The sequence below is a fragment of the Typopeltis vanoorti genome, chromosome 7 (assembly GCF_054136105.1).
Source record: "Typopeltis vanoorti isolate ZY-2024b chromosome 7, IOZ_Tvanoo_1.0, whole genome shotgun sequence".
Lineage (NCBI taxonomy): Eukaryota > Metazoa > Arthropoda > Arachnida > Uropygi > Thelyphonidae > Typopeltis > Typopeltis vanoorti.
Genome location: NC_143555.1, coordinates 70,420,851 through 70,436,060, shown reverse-complemented (window position 1 = coordinate 70,436,060; position 15,210 = coordinate 70,420,851). Strand labels below are relative to the sequence as shown.

Genomic DNA, 15,210 nt, shown 5'->3' with positions numbered 1-15,210 from the left:
GAAATAGGTATATTTATTCGAAGTTGAAAAATGTGATGAAGTCCATTTCTTTATTTTCAACTGATCATCCGTCTATAAATAAGAAATCCCTGATTTTTCATAATTTTAAACATGCTCTCCAATAAATAAAATGAACTGTGTGAAAGTTATTTATACCGTTAGAATGCAATGATTCCACAATCTTGTTCAAGTTAAGGTCAGCAAGAGGTTTTTTTTTGCTTTCCAATTGCGTTCATGCTTTCAGTTCTTTATATTATCGATGGTTAACTTGCATATAATTCATGGCTACTTTTTTTCCTATGAAACTGTTGTGAATGAGGAGAGGAAATCTTTAATGCCTTTTGATTCCTAAGAAGAGCAAGGTAAAAAGAACTAAAATATCCTAACTTTTGGAAATGATGAGAATCCGTTATCTATACTTTGTCATCATCATCAGTAGTAAGGTCATGTATTGGCAATTTGTAGACCAAACATTGAATGAAACGAAAGGATGTCAAGCAACTTCGATATCTCCTGTTCATGACCCTAACTGATATTATTGTATGCAAGAGCGTGAGCTTGAAAATCTGAAGTTCCTTTGAAAGTGGAAAACGAAAAACCTCTTTGCATGCACCAAGGATCACACAATTCTGGAATTGGTTGAAATGGCTTAAAAAATCTTCTAGTGGAATATTCAAGCCATTTTCTAAAACGTACTCAACCTACAATGGCCTCTTTTCATATGAAAACAGTCGGTAGTAATGATTTTTTTTTGTCGTTGTTGAAATGACCTATTTTCCAGTTTCGTCTTGGATGCAAATTTTCAACCAAGACGGATTTTCAATCATCTTTAGTTGAAAATCTCTATAAGAGATTTTTACTTGAAAATCTCTATAAGCGATTTTCGCCTAAGGATGATAATCGTTCTCCTACCAAAATAGCAGGGTTTTTCTTCCAGCCACAAATCGGTAAACTGCCATAGCTGGGAGGGAATTTTTTATATTTGACTTTTAGAACAGGACATTATCTAACTAGGTGAACAATCTTTTTCTTTTCAAATGGACAGTTGGAACTTTTCCAGACTTAATTAATGCAATCTTCTGTTGTTGTTGGTTCTTTTAATTAAAATATAAGCCTTATAGCTCAAGGTACAAGCAGGGGTGTAGTCCTAAAAGAAATAGTGCCAGACCTTGGAAACAAAAATCCAGAGCACAAGTGCGTTATTATTATTATTATTATTATTATTATTATTATTATTATTATTATTATTATTATTATTGTGACGGCCATATGGCTGAGAGATTGCCTTGTTTTCTGAAACGAAAATGACAAGAGCGGCAAGCTGCTATATTTTGACCGACAGCTGGAAATGCATTATGTCTCATTATTATTATTATTACAATATATTATTATGAATTTAAAAATTTTAATAGTTTTAAAAAAGTACCAGGGCGTCGTCCTGGCCCGACAACACCCCTGGGTACAAGTGTAATGTATACGAGATTTGAACTTGCAGCCTTTGCAGTAAACATGTGACGACTTTCACTAAAAGTTACCAAAGCATTTACGTAAAAATCGTTAATTTATTTTAAGCTCAACCACTTTGGGCAACTGGTATATGGTGATATGACTTCTGCATTACCTCCACTTTAGTATCGCCACCTCTGGGTCTGGCTCCCACTGACGAGACCTCAATAAAGGTCGAAACCGGTCTGGGTAGTGAGCCTTCCCTTAATGCATACCAGTATACATGTCGGCAAGAAGATGTGCTTTACATTATGGGATACTAATGCAACTTATACCACTTTACCACGAGTTGCCCCAGTCCTGAAAATACTTCAGGCGCAAACTTTGTTTGCTTACACTTGGATAAAGGATTAAACGAAATATATAATTGATAAACAAAACAAGGCACATTCTTTTGGATGTTCGTTTCATTTTATATTATAGTACAATTTTATTTTGTCAAAATAAGGACACATGAATATATAAGATAAAATGAAATAATTTAACATAATTGTTTTCCTAACATGTTTCTGAACAGTATGTGTATGAATTTTTGGGGGTCTTTCAATAGTCATGTTTTTTTCCTTATCTAGACTTTGAACTATTTTTTTCCACTGAAAACTGCAACACGATATCACTACCTACAACCGCGTATGGTAAAATCACAAACAATTCAAAACTGCAAGCGAAATCATCGACTAACAGTAGTCTCTATTCTGGAACCACTTTTCTTTGAATGAGTTCGTATGTCTCTTTGTGATTTTTATTTATTTTTTAACGTAATCATCAGATGGTTATTCGGAATCCCTGGAGTTTCAAATTAGTGACTTCCAAACTCTTTAGAAATTAAGATCATAATAGAATATTATATTTCTAATATTATTTTGGCTATACACAAAATTTATATTTAATTCCAGTGGAAAATTAGCAATAACGAACAGTGAGGTGAGAAGCACTCATTACAAATCGATTCGATTTAAGAACACTACAGCATAAAATATATTCAATTAGAAGGATGCTATAACATAAAATGGATTCGATTTGCGACTGATATTTACGAAGTCGTTATAACTTCGCAAATGGATATGATGATCGAAGATACTATAATATAATTAAATGTATATTACCAGAAGATCATTTGTTTACTTGTTCAGAACATTTTGAATGTAGAACTAGTATGTTTCATGGAAAATAGTGTGCTTCTGAAAGTAGAAAAGTGACATTTGAGTATTTGCTTAGAATTAGTAATTTAGAAGAAGAAGCTTAGAATTAGTAATTCTTTTTTTTTTTTATTATTATTATTTATTCAGATATGGGTTTCAGGGAAACTGGGATGTGTTATACACGAAGCTTTGCGTCCCTTAAGAAATAAATGAAGTCTTGTGCCTTCGTATCCATATTCTCTTTATATACCTTGTTGCTTTTGAAACCGGTAAGTCTATTGCGTGATGCTAAAATTGTAGGCGTAGTTTTGTGGAAGTAACCAATGAGAAAGTAAAATTGCCTAGTTTAATGTACGACCTGACTTAAAATAATTGTATGGAAATAGAAATATGAATTAAGCATGAAATTCAAATTACCTATCTTTTGTCAACTTTTTGCTCCTCACCTCCTTTTAATGCTAAGTATCACGTGCAACCCTTTATTACCTCTTTTTTCTTTTAGGTAATTATTCTGTTAAGAATTGATACTCGCAAAAGCTGATAATTGTAAAAAAACATTTCATTTATTATTATTCCAATAGATGTTCTAATCATTAATGTGCAGGTTCGTATACGTGTCGCTTGTTGAAGGCGTATACACCACTCAAGGGTAAAACACTGTTTTTTCTCAGTATTTTCGCATGTGCATTCTCCGCTCTTATAACTGTGACATTCAAAAGTAAAAATTTGTCTGGTTGCTGTTTTATATATTATCATTTTATGATTATTATACAAATATCTCCATGGAATTATTATTACACATCTGCCCTCCATGGAGTCAGAGACTCATTTTGGGAGGTACACACTATTGCACACAATGCTTATTCAACCCTGCTTTAAACTGATTCAATGTGTCATCATTCACATTTTACATTCACAGCATGCTCAGGCAATGCATTCCACTCACCATACTCTCCATGCAAAGAACTCACTCCTCTGACACACCCTCTCCTTATACAATTTCCAGCGATGGCCTCTTGTTCTCCCTCTCCCCTCTTCTATCCTATGAAAAATCTCATTAATGTTAACCTGATAACAACCCCTGACTAGCTTATATGTCTCATTCACATTCCTCATCCTCCTCCTATCCATGATGCTTTGGAATTTACATTCTTTCAATATGTCCTCGTACTCCACATACCAAAAACCACTGACTACCTTTGAATCTTCTCTGGACCCTTTCTAACCCATTAACCATGAAAACTTGGAGACCATTTCTGTGCACAGTAATCCATATGAGGCCTTATACAATGGCATCATAACCTCTTTCTTTCTATGTCAGGGTCCTCCACATTGTTGCCATTATCCGATGTGATGTCTTCACAACTTGTGCAATGTGGCTACTGAATTTCGAGACCTTGTCCATCACTACTCCCAGATCTCCCATCTTTTATACCTCATTTAAAGTTTCCCCCACCAAGTGTATACTTTGTATCCAATCATTGCTTACCAAATTTCAGAACCTTACATTGCAACATTTAATTGACAATTCCACTTACCTGCCCATTCATTCAATCTGTTCAAGTCCTGTAAAATCATAACATCTGCTTGACTCTGCATTGCTTTTCCCAATTTTGCATCATCTGCAAACAGCTGCATATCACAGGATTCATTATTCACACACTAGCCATCATTCACACAATACCTATCATACCTCTCCTTAAACTCATTCACTGATGAATCACCCATAACCACCTCTGGCAACCCATTCCTTCCATTCACTATCCTTCAAGCAAAAAATCTAATATTAACACCCTTGTTCTCTCCTTTCTTGCCATGTACTGAAAAGTCTAATGTCAATCTTATAAAACCCCTTTAATAACTTAAATGTTCTGTCATATCTTCTCTTTTTTTACCTATCAGCTAAATTTTGAAGTCTACAGACCATCAATCTGTTCTCATAGCGAGCATTCAACAGACCTACCACCATCTTTGTTGCATGCTCTGGATCCTCTCCACAACTTCTTCATCCCCACGGGATCCAGGAGTAAAGATCTGTTCATGCTAGGTGTGGCTTTATTAAAGACTTATATAGGGAATAATCTCTCTTTCCCTGCTTGTTGGTGTTTTCTTCAACAACCACATAATCTGATGTGCTGCTTTGGTTACCTTTGCAATATGTCCTCTAAACCTCAACTTCCTGTCTACAATCTCACACACACACACACACACACACACACACACCCAAGTCCCTGGCATCATCATTTTCCTTCAGTTCCATCAATGCTGCACACAGCTTGTGATCTCTTCCCAAAGTGCATCACCTTACACCTAGCCACATTGAACTGATAGCCATTTATCTTTTCCCATACCACTAGTCTGTTTAAGTCTTCCTGCAGGATCTCTGCATCACCTTCATGTACCATTGCTCTTCCCAGTTGAATATCATCAGCAGACAACTAAATATTTCCTGTATCATTGATATACAAATTAAACAACAGAGGACCAAGTACTGAGCTCTGTGGTACACCACTGGTCACTTGCCTTCTCCCAGATTCAGCTTCTCCATAAACCACTCTTTAATATCTGTCCATCGTCATCATGTAGCTTCCTCAGTAAGAGGGTGCAGCACCATGTCCTTCTAGTTCTCTCTGTTGGTGGCTTTCCATTTTGTTTCTACATAGCCATGTGATCCTGTCCATGATCTTATATCTTCAAACCATGTCCTTCGTTTTTGACCTTTTGATCCTTTTCCCATAATTTTTCCTTCTAAAACTGTTAGTGTCCTCTGTCCTGCTGAACCTCTCAGTACGTCCTGCCAATCTCATCTTTCTCTGGATCATTTCTTGTAATAAAGATCTCTGTGTTCTCATTCTCTGTAGGACATCTGTATTTGTCGTATAATCTGTCCATAAGATTTTCGGAGCTCTCCTATAGTACCACATTTCAAAGGCCATTATCTGTTGTCTTACTCTCTTCTTGAATACCCAGGTCTCACTTCCATATGTGAAACTGGCCACACTAATGTTCTTATCATTCTCTTCTTTGTCCATCAGCCACCCTCTAATCCAAATCGCCAGATTCTTATCCATCCCCATTTACTCCAGTTGGTGCAATAGAGTTCTATATGGAATCTTGTCAAATGCTTTTGTAAGGTCTAATAATATCGCTGAGTAGCCATTTCTCTTATCCAACTCCATTATTACTTGATTATAAAAATTAAGCAAGGAAAGCCTTTCACAAAACCATGTTATACCTTATAGAGTATCATATTGCTATCCACACAGTACTGAATTATGTCTTTCACCAATTTCTCCAATACCTTATCCGCTGCTCCTTAGATGCTGATTTAGCCTATAATTTGCTACGTCTGTCTTGGAGCCTCCTGTATGCAAAGGAAGCATTCTGCCCTATTTCCACTCCATTGGCACCATCCCAATACCGAGGCTTAAATTAAATAGCTTGGTCAGAGAAGCTGATATTCCCTTGCATATTCTTGTAATACATGAACAAGATGGTTCGATATGCCATCTTACCCTCATGGCTGTGTCCTTTTCTGCAATATTTTAAGCACTTACATTTCATCATCCTCTATTCTCCTATTACCTGTTCTGTTACCACCCCACCATCAGCACTTTTTGAACTCCTTAGGGTTTTTTTTTTTTTGGACTCATCAACTAGCTTTCTCTCATAATTAGACTTAGCCTTCCTAATCATACTCGTTGCTCTTTTTACCTGTGTCTTATACTGCTCATGGGCATGCTGATCACCCTTTTCTTTCTAAGCCCTTCACAACATTTTCTTGGTGTGCAACTGCTGCTTAATGAAGCTATTTATCCATCTAACTCCTATGTGATTTAGTCTTCAGACCCTAGGTCTACCATCACCCTTACTACATAATATTTTCTCCACCAATATAATAAATAATTTTGAACTTTGCAAAGAAGAACTAGAATGTATTAGTGAAACTAACTAGAAAGAGAGTGGAAGCGAGAGGATCTAGAGAAGGTATTGATTGATGGCGGATAAAGTTTAGCAGTCACATAGCATTATTTGTGAAGGGACTCACATATCATTTAACTGACATTCTTACCAACTTTTCTATGGAATCTTCCTTAAGTGACCCCACATCAAATTCTTGACTGTTGCCCATTTCAGTTTTGTATAATCTACAAAACTGGGGAGGACAATAAATATATCTGAATATCTTCCTTCAAACTATAGACTATATTAGCATATAAATTGATAGCAATGGGCTCAGAAAAGAGTCTGGTGGCATACCATTAGTCATCACTCCCTTTCTTTGAGACATTACTTCCCATATATATGTATATATGGTATCTATCAGCCAACCATCCTTGTGTCTAGTGCACTAATACTATTCTTTTTTTATTACCCTCAGTATCAGTACTAATCATCTTTGTATTCTGTCAAGTGTTTTTGCAAAATCCAAAAAAATATTGTTGAATGTGCCCCTACTATTCACTGAATTTTGTTGCCTTATTATAAAATATTACTGAAACAAGACCTTTCTCACCCATCCCTTGTCTCTTAATACTGCTACCCTCTGTAGTGATTTTTGAATTCATCAATCCAGTGTGTGTATGTTAATTATAGTTCTAACCAACTTCTCCATCACTTGGCCGTGATGAAATGATCATGCAGCATTTCAGCTGATTTTTTTTTTGTAGCCTTTGTAGCTTATTGGGTAATGACAGTGACCTTTTGTTGGAAAGAACTTGGTTTGAATCCTCTCTAATATATTCTTTTATAAGGTTTATAAAGGAATTTATAAACCTTATAATTTAGTTTATTAAACTTATAATTCAGTTTATAACTGAAGTTGAGTAAGCCAGTCTAGTCATATCTAAATGACAAAAACACTTGATCAGTGTTTTTCTCCATGTGAAAACAAGAAAAACCAGCCTGGGAAGAACACACACATGTGATTAACAGGCATAATGTGGCTGTGGCAGCTTTGAAGCTCTAGTTTTTCTCTGGCTGTAAATCCAAATAACCCAACCCAGCTGTCTGTCTTCATAAAAGTTACTCTTCCTATAATCTATTATTTTTATGGCTAATATAGCCTACTTTCATTTAGGAGTATCCTTTTTTTTTTACGATGTCATTGGCTCTTTACTCAAATCTTGGGCATTACTGATGTGTTATAAAACTAATATATGAAGAATGATTTAGGAGGAAAATTCTGACACCTTTTTTGGATGTTGTTTTACTGTCTCCTTATTCCAGTGATATGCATTCATCTGCTGTTAAGCTGTTAAAGGAAAGGGGATTTGGGGAAAGTGGGGGGGGGATAAAGCAGTGTGGGAGAATTATTTGAAAAAAATTTTGAAAGAATTATTTGAATCCTCTCTAATATATTCCTTTATAAGGTTTTTTTTAACTGAAGTTGAGTAAGCCAGCCTAGTCATATCTAAATGACAAAAACACTTGATCAGTGTTTTTCTCCATATGAAAACAAGAAAAACCAGCCTGGAAAGAACACACATATGATTCCCCCATTCCAAATTGAAATTATTTGGAATGGGAGAATTATTTGAAAAAAAACTTTTTTTTTTTTTTTTCAAATAATTCCCCCATTCCAAATAATTTCAATGACATCGTAAAAAAAGAGGCACTCCTAAACGACAGTAGGCTATATTAGCCATAAAAATAATAGTTTATTGTAGAGGAATAACATGGGAATTTTCCCAGAAATAATACCTTCCTATAATCATTGTTTCATTTACTTTATCACATTGTAAAATTCTTAAGAATTTATTGTCAACTGCAAGCTTGACCAATTAATTCACATAACCACATGTTTCAAATTTTAAACCTGGAATTTCTGGAAGCTTTAGATATAAATGAATGAATATAAAAAAAAAAAAATCCCCATGAGTTGACTGGTTTAGATTCAGTTAGTGAAGTTTTGAAGAAAGGAAGAAATGCTGTGTTTTTTCAGAGATTGTTTGGTAGATATTGTTCTTTCATTAAATTGTTTTTAGTGAAAGAACAGGGTTTTCACCCTAGATGACAATATTTTAAATACAAATATTTTTCAAATCAAAGTGTTCTTAGTTTCTTAAGTAAGATTAAATCCTGACTTGGAGAATGAATAGACATGTAGAAGTATCACGATGGAACTATTATAGACTTAGAAACCAGCTCGAAGCAGTACAATGAATGTAAAAATTTGAAGGAAGAGAGGGCAGTAGTTCATGAGAGATACTTAAGAAACACTTGTTGGCAGTAACGGCAGATTGTATACCTCAAGTGAAGAAGATAAAGATGGAGTCAGTTGGATGATTAGAGAAATTAAACAGGAATTGCAGAGGAAAAAGAGATTTGGAAGGCATATGAAGAGAGATGTGGAGAACAGTTCTACGAGGAATATAAGACACCAGGCTAGTAAGGAGAGAAAAATTAGCATATGGGAGGAGACTGCAATTCAAAGGGAAGCCCAAGAAGTTTTTTTATTCTATGGCCAGTAAGAAGAAGAATAATGGTTTGGGATAGATTATTTTGCAATGGCGACAAACTTGGGTGAACAAGGAATACTTATAAGCTGTTTAATGATCACTTTCTTAGGGTGTTCTATCTTGGTAAAGCAGGCTTTTATTCCTAGATGAATAAGGAGGGGTGAAGCATTAGAAGTGAATTGGTGTGGGGGGGGGAAGAATGGATGGAATTTAGTCATTTGTTTTAAGGGAATGTTTTGAGGAACTGACCATGCCATTCATCTGGTTCTTTAAATCTTTTGATGGGAAAGTTCCTGGAGAGTGGAAGGAGGGTAAGATGTTGTTGTTACATAAAGCAGTGGTAGAATGGAGGTATCTAACTATAGTTGTTATGATATTGATAAGAACAGCGAGGAGAGAATTGCAAAAATAAATATGCAAGCCATCATAATTTGTCCATAGGCACTCTTGTTTTAGTAATATTATTATTATTATTACCACACCAAGACCTCATGGAGTCAAAGACTCATCTGGGAGGTCCTTTTATCGCACACACAGCTCATCATACCGTGTTTTAAACACATTCAAACTCTTTGCAGACACTACATTCTCACCCAAGGCATTCCAAGACACCCTCTTTATACAGTTCCAGGGATGACCTCCGGTTCTCCCCTGATCTCCCGCTATTCTCTGTAAAACTTCTCCAGCATTGATCCTATAACAACCCCTTACCAACTTGTAGGTCTCTATCATATCTCCCCTATTCCTCCTGTCCATCAGACTCTGCAAATTACATCTTCTCAATCTTTCCTCATACTCGACATTCCAGAGGTCAGAAACTACCTTAGTCAATCTCCTTTGGACCCTTTCCAACATCCTTCAGAAAACACGGTGACCAAATTTGGGCACAATAGTCCATGTGTGGCCTAATTAAAGCCTTATACAACGGAACAAGAATCTCCCTACTTCTACACGTCAGTGTCCTCTGCATCATTCCCAGAAGCCTTTGTGTTGTCTTCACAATTTTGGCGATGTGTCCCCTAAATTTTAGATCCTTATCCACTATCACCCCCAGATCTCTTATTTCCTCTACCTCCAACAATATATTCTCACCAAGCATAAATTCTGCATCCCATCTTTGTTTTCCAAATTTTAAAACCTTACGTTTTGCAACATTGAACTCGCATCCCTATTTCCGTACCGATTCACTTTATCTATTCAAGTCTTCCTGTAAGGCCACAACATCTTCACTACACTTCATGATTCATCCCAACTTTGCATCATCTGCAAACAACTGAATATCTCCATCCAAATCTTCACCTATATCACTAATATACAAGTTAAACAGCAATGGACCTAAAACAGATCCCTGAGGCACTCCACTAGTGACTTTCCTTTTCCAGGATATTGCTCCCCCATTCACAACTTGTTGATACCTATCAGATAGTCAGTCTCCAATCCAGTGCACCAATCTAATATCCAACCCCATCTGCAGTTTGACTGTCAACCTATCATGAAGTACTCTATCAAAAGCCTTTGCGAAATCCAAGTATATTGCTGTGTATCCTTTTCCTCTGTCCAAGGAAACAGTCACTTTATTGTAATAAGTAAGTAGATTACTAAAACATGACCTCCCTTTAGCAAATTCATGCTGTCCATCAAAGATAATACCATTGTTGTCAACCCAATTCTGAATCCTAGTTCTCACAAGCTTCTCCAACAACTTAACCACAACACCTGACACACAGATAGGCGTATAGTTTGATGCTTGAGTTCAATCACCTCCTTTATGAAGTGGCACAATCTTGCCCTCCTTCCACTCCTTAGGAACTTGACCAAGTGCAAGACTCATATTAAAAAAATATGTCAAGGCAGATGTCAACTCCATGCCACATTCTTTCAGAATACGTGGTGATATATTATCACGTCTCACAGCCTTATTAACATCTAGTTTACTCTCAACTCCCCATACACCTCTTGCTCACCTACAGTCAGTCTTTCCTCCCCATCATCAACTGTTCTCAATCCCTCCATGAAGTCACATTCACAAGATTGGAAGATCTTTATGAACTGCTCATTAAGTATCTCCACCATACATTCTGCATCAGTTGTCTTTATACCATTTTCTCCAATCATAGTCATCCTTCCATAATTATTCTTTCTTTTGCTGGCTGCATATCGAAAGAACTCCTTAGGATTCTCTTTGGCTTCATTAGCTAACTGCTGTTCAACCTCTCTTTAGCTACCCTCACCAACCAAGTCACCCTCCTTGCTTGATCTTTGTAGATCTCATGGAATTGGTTATTTCCACTTCTCTTATGCTACCTCTACAATGCCCTTTTTCTCTGTATCGCATACTTAATCTTTTTTATTCATCCATCTCACACCTACCTTATTTAACCTTCTCACCCTTGGAATACATTTAGAATTGTATCTACTAAACAGTTTATGAAAATCCCCCAAGCTGCATGGATCTCTTTTCCAGCTAACTCCCCATTCCACGCTACACCTGCAAGCTGTCTCCTGAGCTCTTCATAATCACCCCCCCCCTTGTAGTTCCACATATACCCTTTTCTCACAGAGGTCCTCGCACTGCTGGCAACCACCTCATGGTCACTCTCACCAATTGGTGGATGATTTGACACCTCATTTACAATTACATCCTCTGATGAGATGACCAAATCCAAGGCCCTCAATCCTCGTATGCCCTCTGTTACATACTGTCTGAGGTAGTTATCCCTCAAAAACTCAAGAAACTCATTTTCTTTACTTCCAATTGCTATCTCATCATTCCAGTCTATATTGCCATAATTAAAATAACTCTTTTCTTATTTACTTGGCTAATTTGATTGTACATTTCATTATCACCACCATCCACATTACCTGGTCTATAACAACATCCCACCAAGTATTTGATTCCATTCACCTGTATCTCACACCATACTGCCTCAAAACCACTGGCACTATTTCCCTCTTGCATCTCCACTTTATATGGACATAACTCTTTCTCTATCATCAATAGCACTCTCTCCCTCCCTTTTTACCCCCTCTGTCCTCACGAAACACATCATACCCTTCCATCTCTATTCCTGTCAGGATCTCATCTTCCTCCAACCATGTCTCACTTATTCCGACAATCTTTGGGTGAACAGACGCAATTAGTGCAACCATTTCATCTGCCTTGTTTCTTATACTTCTAGCATTTGTACACAAACACAACAGCTCATTTCTGGATCTACAGCTAGTTCCACTGATGCTACCACTCACTCGATGTGATCTCTCCATGCTCGACTGGGGCCATTTCCCTTTCTGCTTCTTCATTTTAAAACCCTTTTTAATTCCAACTGTTTCCTCTTGATCCCTGGTCATCCCATTCCTTTCCTGCCTACACATGCTCACCTCCTCTTGGAGCATCCACCTTTCTTATGCTGTGTACCCCTGTCCACCCTGAGCCTCCCTGTTTCCCTGCACCTCTTGCACACCCATTCTCTCATTTTCTATACTCATACCACTCACTTCCTCATTCATAACCACCTCTTCGATCTCTCCTGTCTTACTCTCCCGCTCTTCCACATCACTTCCCACTCGATCTGATTCATTCTCTCTATTCACTTCTCTACCTTCCAGCAGCAGTCTCTCCAAGCGACTCACACCATAACCACTCAAATGCAGTCCATCACTCCCATATGGCTCACTTTGTCCCTCAAACTCATTCCACACATTAACAAACTGTACTCCCGTCTCCTCACACACATTTCAGCCAGCATATCATTCATAATCGTTGCTCTCTGCCTCATTTCACCACAGTCATACCTAGGCAACACGCTAACTACTTTTCCTGTCACACTATTCTCTTTTATCCTTCTAAGCAGCCTCCTGATATCCATTCTGACACACTTTGTCCTCTCTCAAATCATTCGTACCTATTAATACTATTAACTCTTTTGCTCTCTCCTGCCTCATATCCAATGCCTCGATCACTCTACTCATTTTAGCGCCTGGAAAACATACCTTGTGTATTCTATCCTCCAGCACGCCTTTAATAATGGAGTCGCCATACAATGACACTCGCTCATTTTTCGTTAACTCTTTCATTCCATCATTATTTATTTTAATAGTTTTTACCTGAATTTTCTTAATTTCATTCTGCATCCATTTCATTTCTTGCCTCATCCAATCCAAGTCACCTTCCGAATCTCACGACACATTCTCTCTATCATTCAGTCTTTCTAACTCTCAATCCCCCTCTTCTCACTTTCACTCTCATTCATCCTTCTTTGTTTCTGTACTTTCGGTCCAACATGCGTCCAACTTTTGCTATCATTCTTGGTTGCCTTTTACAACAGAGTAATAGGAACAGCAGATAAGGTATATGCTGTCATTTTTTTCGGACTTTTCAAAGGCATTTGACAAGGTATCACGTGACAGTTGGTTTTTAAGTTGCATTATAGAGTTTTGGAAACCAGCTTAATGAATTGGATTGGATCACATAATGGCTTTCTGATGTCCAAAAGTTGTATATTATTATGTGACACTTTCAGGGAGTCTGGGGACTCTTCATGGGAGGACACACCACTTCTCTACACATAACTTATTGTCTTCCCTACTTAACCTTTAACTATAACACTGTAGCTATAATATTTTTGTCTGTAAATTGTGTATGTTCTTAGCTGATTTGCCTGTACGTGGGATGAAAACCCCAAGTATCTGGGAGAAAAATCCTGCTATTTGAGGTCAGCTCACTTACCTTCAATTGAAAATTATTATGATTATCTGAGCCCTCCAGGAAGTCGATTAATCAAGGGAGGCTGTAAATCGCCCAAATCAACTATCATACCTTCCCTTAAATTCATTCACACTAGATGCACTGACTATCCCTAAGGGCAAATTATTCCACTCACTGCTCACTGAGAGAAAAATTTAGCTCCTACCCCTTTGTTGACTGCGAATAAACTTAACTTCCATGGATGTTCCTGACATACCGTCCATATAATGAAAAATTTCATCAGTTGATATCCTATAACACCCATTCAAAAGTTTATAGACCTCTATCATATCATCCCTCTTTCTCCTGTTAACCAGATTCTGCAATCCACATACTGTTAATCTGTCCTCATAATCTAGATCCCATAATCCAGATATAATCTTTGCCCCTTTCTACAGCTTCTTTATTCCCTTGGAACTCAGGACACCAAATCTGCACACAATAATCCAGGTCTGGTCTTATCAAAGCCTTATAAAGATGCAAAATGACTTCCTTATCCGTACATGTCAACGTTTGCTTCAACATTGCCATTATCCTCTGAGTTGTATTTGCAACTTTTACTATGTGACCTTTGAACTTTAAATTCCTATCTACCAATAACCCCACTAATATCATATGCCATTGGAACTCTAATCATGCCAAAGTGCATAACTTTATATTTGCTAACATTAAACTGATAGCCATTTTCGTTTGCCCAAATTTCCAGTCTATTCAAATCATTTTAATTGCTCAATATTAGTAGCATTCCTTATTGCCCTGCCTATTTTTGCATCATCTGCAAACAGTTGCACATCTGATGTTAGATCCTGCCTGATGTCATTAATGTATAGATTGAACAGTAATGGCCCAAGGACTGAACCCTGAGGTACACCACTGTTCACCTTAAATCTGGTAGATTCACAGACACTATATACTACTTTTTGATATCTGTCTGTCAACCATCCCCTGATCCAAGTCAAGAGTTTATATTCCAATCCCATATTTTCCAGTTTATGCAAAGCCTTTTGTGTGGTATCCTATCAAATAGAAAAATCCAACATTATCACCCAACTCGCCCATAACACTGTTATAAAATATGAGCAAATTTCTAAAACATGACCTTCCTTTAGAAAATTCCCATGCCATTCCTTGCAGAGTATAGTATGCTTGTCTATCCATTTCTGTATATGAGTTCTTACCAACTTCTCTAAAATATTCACTACTACACCAAAGATACTGATAGGTCAGTAGTTACACACATCAGTTTTTGCACCATTCTTGTACAATCGAACTATCATACATTCCTTCCATTCCTGTGGTATCATTCCTGAGCTGAGACTCAAGTTATACAAAATGTGAAAGGCCTAGCCAATTCGGC

At 37.1% G+C, this 15,210-nt stretch overlaps 1 protein-coding gene across 5 annotated transcripts in view; it reads left to right on the top strand.

Annotated features, from left to right (window-relative positions):
* The first annotated feature begins 2,172 nt into the window (after positions 1-2,172).
* LOC150104766 (uncharacterized) overlaps positions 2,173-15,210 on the top strand; it is a 29,244-nt gene continuing 16,206 nt past the window's right edge. The window contains exon 1 of one of the 5 annotated variants that reach the window (XM_090395952.1): positions 2,173-2,229. The gene's annotated coding sequence lies outside the window, so the exon portion shown is untranslated. Of the gene's footprint in view, positions 2,230-2,404; positions 2,431-2,840; positions 2,918-2,971; positions 3,151-3,183; positions 3,298-15,210 lie in introns of those variants that run through there. The other 4 variants (XM_090395953.1, XM_090395948.1, XM_090395949.1 and 1 more) reach the window with 4 other exon arrangements.